Genomic DNA, 6008 nt, shown 5'->3' with positions numbered 1-6008 from the left:
TTCACACGCCTCATGGAATTACATTCAGTGCAGTACATACAGTATCTGTTCCTGCTGTCTTCTGAATTTAATGGCTACGTCATGCCAAAAGTTTGTGCAGCTCTACACTGTCTTCCAAGAACAGGCACATAAGAGTTGACAGATAAACAACAGAACTAGGAAACTATATTAAAATCATTATTAAATGCAAATGCTTTCATGTATGCAAACAATAGACCCAACTCACCATGGATTGTGCTTCTGCACAGTCCTCAATTTAGCTGTGAGGCGAAGGTTACAGATGATATAGGAGGATGGGGGAAGGCTCTTTAGCTGTTTAACACAGACTGGGGGAATTCCCATGTTGTTAGAGGCCCGGATATTTTCAGTGTTAAAAGAAGGGGAGCTGGTTTTAGTCCAACAATTTCGAAAAAAGCCTTCCTTATTGCATTTACCAAAAACGATCATATGGAATTACATGGGACATACGTCTATTTAATGGCTGGTAAATTATTTGCATGATGTAGAAAACACAGATTGTGTCATACATGAATACATTTTCAATATGAAGTGGAATTGCATGGGATGTGCTTCTTGTAAACATCCGGTAAGATCTTTTACAAAATAATAAATATTTAATAGAAATATGGAGGTATGCTAGGAAATCGTATGTTTGTTTTACAAGAGCAGTAAAAGAAAAATGAAAATGAGGTTCAGGCAGCAGGGAAAAAAAGTCTGAAGTTCTTTTCTTCACAAAACAACCTCTCTGTAGCCTTGAAAGAAAGGAATTGTTTGACAGATTAAAACTGGAGTTCCCCATGCAAACCTGTTATGGTCAGTCCTAAAGTATAAAGCACAAGAAGTTAACCTGACCTGGAAAAGCATTGTTGTTTGCGCAGAAACATATCCTTTCTGGTTTTCTTCTAAAACTACTCTCTGTCTTCATAATGCCTTTTAAAACGTACTGCATTGCCAGACCCCCATAAATGTTATGGAATAGTTTTTACATTCCTCTTGGCAGAATAGCTTGAACCATCTGTTGTGGAGTAAGAAAGAGGGGCAGTAATGGAAAATTAAGAAATGAATGGCTATGAATTAGAAATGAGTTAGGCTATGTAAAAGGAAAGAAGTAGGATGTAGGTTGGGATAGCATCGGGGGGGTTTTTGGAGACATCAAAATCTTTATCAGTGGAAAAAAAATGCTTAATTTTTAAAAATGGTTCTGATTGATTTAATTTATATTGCATTTGGTTTTTATATTTTACAATAGTCATCTGAATACATGTTGTGCATAATGTAAGGACCACTTTCTATATAACTACTGGTGTATTTACAGTATTAACTTAAGCCATAAATCCAGTGAAGATACTGTACGTTTAGCAATAAGTTAAGTGCAAACAATAATTGTGAATTACAAACATCAGTTTTGGGTAACTGCATGTATTATTTAGGGCTCCTAAAAACAGCATAATATATTGCAATTGAAAACACTGCGTCATTTTGTGTAAAGAATGTTTGAAAACTGTATACATATACTGTATAACATTCTTCCTCTAAACAGGAAGATGCAGTTATTGAAGAAGGCCACTAGGATTAAAGTCTGCAAATGCATGTGGGGATTTCCTAACCTCAGGTTTTTAACCCAGGCCTGTCCTGATAAGAGGTAGCAGCACTCTATTATAGATTGCAGGGTTACTTCCAGATCTTGTATGACGCAAATTGTACAATGTATTTTATGACAGAATTAGCTCAGAACTTACCAGCTGGAACAAATAATAGAAAAATAATAAAAGCATAACATCACTATAGCAAATACCAGTCACAGTCACGTTATTTATCACTTTTAGAAAAACCCTATTTTGCAAATATGTCTTTCAGCTGTAGCAGTAGAGTTTATATTTAGATTCTGAAACATAGCAAACAGACTTATCTACAGTATCATGCTTGGTACCAGCAGAAGAAAACCAAACAGCCTCACCCTTGTATTATCAGCCATGCTCTCACCTTATTTTTGAATATAGATTTGTGGTTTATTCACCTCCAGTAAATGAACACAACAACCGATGTGCCAACAGCATGAAAACAGTTACAGACACTTGTAAAATGCCCAAACTGTCACATGCCAGACAATAAAGCACAATTCATATGACAAGTGAAAGGGAAACAGTTTATTGTTCCATATTTGCAGTGTCCACTGCATGAGGTTCAGGTTGCAAAGGTATGGTAACACACATGAAATCAGGGCACTGTCTGACAGTCCAGGCTTGCAGTAACGATCCATCTGCCTTTGAAAGAACAAGGTTTTGCATAATCATTATTGTGCCTCTACCATGTGTAGCTTTTTCAGCAGACTTATTCTTTGGAAAATGGTTGTAGCAAGCTCAGAAAGAAAGTTTAGTTTTTTTTCCCCCTTGATTTACTTGCGATGATGTAGAATCTGTACTTGAAAAATCTTTAAAAATTGTTACTGATGCATATGTTTGGGTATTGAGGTATTCATAAAAAAGTGACAGTGATGCACTGTGTAGAATCACCTCATCAATTAATAGCAACAATTGAGCACTTTTAGGTTTATAATGTATTCTAGTTTCAGAAATAGCGTATGCATTTTTGGATCTTCTTTGATGAAGAAAGGATATGTATTGTATCCTATTACTAAACTAAAATCTTTGATAAGGCAAATGAAAAAAAGCCATCAAATGTCCCTATGCCAAAGAGAATGTTTCATGTTTCAGTGCAGGGCATTATTTATTTTGAGGTCCAGTCCTGGCACTTGAAAGACAGATGATTTATGATGGGAATTTCCCAAGATTTATACTTCATGTGCTTTCCTTTTTATGCCAGGTGTACATGTCAATAGGTGTGAATTATTTAACACGACTCACTCATGATTGATTGGGCCTAGGGCAGACCAAGCTAGTTACTGGGGGGTATTTTATTTACAGTTGTAAAAAAAAATATCCTTAAAACAGTCTGTGCTTTAAAAAGCTCTTTTGTCTTTTATTATTTTAAATCCTATTTAGAGGCTCGTGTTCATCCTTTGGTCTCATCAATTCAATACAAGTCACTTAATTTTGTGAAGGTTTTTAGTTATTTGTCCCATTTCAATAAGAGATGCTGAATATTTAGACAGTAGATGGTGGGTTTATCATTTTTTTCTCATTGGTGAAATGGAAAAGCATTGATAAACAACTCGAATTAGTTAATTAGGCAGGCTGTTCTGATTTATTCATTAATTTTACAGTACCCGACTGAAGGATCTTTGTTTTTATGAAGCCAAATACACCTCTTTAAACAAACAAACAAATGAAAATGAGCTTTCAACATTTTGTTTTTGTTTCCCAGGAACAGAAAAGCTCATGCTCTGCACAAAACAAAAAAAAATTGCACAACAGTGGTTCACAACCACATGAACACATAATCACCTAGTTATGCTCTATGACTACAGGGGGTTTTCTCAATAGGATGGCATGTTTTCCCACATTCCAAAAACCAACTAGTGAACTCATGCTGCAAAAAGAATGTGGCCATCATGGTTTGAAACCAGGACTGGGAAAGAAGCCAACAGCAATCAGTAAGGTATAGCAAACTATACTAAATCATATGATGTCTTGTTATAGCCCCTATACTTTATAAAAGTGGTGATGAATACAGTAAATGAGTTAATCTGGCCCAAAATATCTGGAGAAAGTACCATTACTAAAGGTAATAATTGAAGCAATAATAATAATGTTTTAAAATGAAAAAGCATTAAAAATACAATAAAACTTCATCGCTACCCCTCAAATTCTGTTCCTCTAATGTGAGAACTACAACTTCATATAAAGAGAATTACAGCAAGAAGGTCATGTCTTTTTTATGGTAAAATAAATGGCTGATACAAATGAACACATTTCTTAGAACTATGCCAATTGTTTCTCAGTATTAACCAATTATTCCACTTTTTGGAAGAATTACTACTCATTTTTAATCCCCAGGAGACTACGCAATCCCATAACATTAAAACAAGGTTATTTTGACATCTGCTGATTTTCCCGCATCCTAAAATCGGTTAACATTAGTATGACTAGCGATGAAAAGAAGTGCATTCTTTTGGAAAAACTAGTGTGGAATTCTGCATTCTTCTTACATACCACATACAAAAGCAGAAGCACCACATAGTAAATACAGAAGAGGAAATATAACGAATTCTCAAAAGATCAGTTTATGTTAAAAAAACGTGAAAAGAGGAAAAACTCCCAAACACTGAAAAATTTAATTTGTTGGATTATTAATAAAAAAAAACAGATTTTAATGTCTGAGTGCTTCACCGAAGCATTTAATTCACAGACCAGTTACTCACACATACAGTAGATGCATACCAAACCAAATGTGTGCTCTTTTCAATCCAAATGTGTGGATGCTTTTACTTTGATTTAGGGACCTGTTCATGTTAATAATACTGTTAAATGAGCAAAAAGTTATCCCTTTCAAACTAATTTTTGACACATTCCTTGTTTCACTGCTCTGTGAGAAGTCTCCCAGGTAATTTTGTGGTTTGTGCTTGTCCAATATCAAAGAGATTTTGGTTTCAGTGCACTCCAGTTGGTTCACTAACTTCCTCTTCGAAAATGTCTGAGGTGAATGCAGCTGATCAACTGGAGTGTACAGCTTCCTCTTTCACGATTTTACTCCATGAGCAATTTGCCCAACCACCTTACTGCCTGGCAGAGGTGAGCAGGAAATTGCCAAACTCATTATGACTGGCCATGCAAAGTTATGAATACGGGAGAGAAGAGGAGATTCAGAAAGGCTGAGCAACAATAATCGTCATGTAAATAAGCATGTCTTATGTTTGTGTCTCATCTTCCCTGCATTTGGAAACCCGAGACAAAAACAATATCAACTCTTATGTGTGTTATGAAGATTATAAGAAAAAATGCCGCTTTACTTCAGTACCAAAACATCTTGACATTTCTATGTTTATAAATATTCTGTTTGGAGGCAAGGTACTAAGTCTGAGATTTAATAGAGGTTAAACTGATGGAAGGTCTAACAGGACTTGGGCAGGACTCGACGGAACAAGAGTCTGATAAAAGTCACTAAGAAATCTTCTTTAAATGCCATGGTCAGGGCTCTCACCCTTCATGGCAACCTACTGAATAGTAAGCAGTCCTGAAGTGTAACTTCACCATAACGCATATTTTTGGTTTCTTAAATCTGTTGAAACTAAACCCTTCTTTGAAGGTATGCACCACATTGTGCAGTGAAGGGTATTTCCAACCTGGCCATAAATGTTACTACAATGTAATTAGGCTTGATCTGTTACAGAAATAACCCCAGTTTATCACCATGCAGACAGGCTGCTTGCTTATAACCTGCATAATATGTCTTTGACAAGGTTGTAATGGAACCACTATATTTAAACTGTTTGGAAGTCATAATTACACCTGTGCTTTGATATTGCCTCAGCCACTGCACGCCCAAATTAATGCCCTACTCACTCTTATAAGCAACTTTGAAATTCCAAGCACATTCTAAGAACTTGCTGTGATATGTTGTTCATTAGCAGCTCCTTGTTCATGTTTGAACAAAAAAGCTTGGAAAAACAGATGATTTTATCAGTTATTATCATTACCACACAGTTTAATGAATCTGCAATTATAGGACATTTTGCAGTTCTCTATTCCTTGTCCCTCCTAAACATTTTTTTAAATGTAATTGTAAATACATGCTTTGCAGATTTGAAAGAGTCCTCTATTGGCATTTAGAATTCTAAATGAACAAAGAACGATGGGCAATGTAATAAGTAAAACATTATTAAAATCTCTCTTCCTTCTTTCTTCAAAACTGAAACCATATGTATTTGGTTGAACAATCTTGTAATATTTACCCAAAAAATATAAATATAAATTCAGTGGGTTATGCTACATTTAAGACTAACCATCATAATTCTCTCCCAGTTGCTTAACTCTGATTACAATTTTAGAAAACTGCCCCCACAACATTTATTGCTATTTCTTTAAAAAAAAACTCAAAAAGCAAAACAG

This window comes from Atractosteus spatula, chromosome 14 (assembly GCF_055471065.1).
Source record: "Atractosteus spatula isolate fAtrSpa1 chromosome 14, fAtrSpa1.hap1, whole genome shotgun sequence".
Classification (NCBI taxonomy): Eukaryota; Metazoa; Chordata; class Actinopteri; order Semionotiformes; family Lepisosteidae; genus Atractosteus; species Atractosteus spatula.
This window is presented reverse-complemented; position numbering follows the sequence as displayed.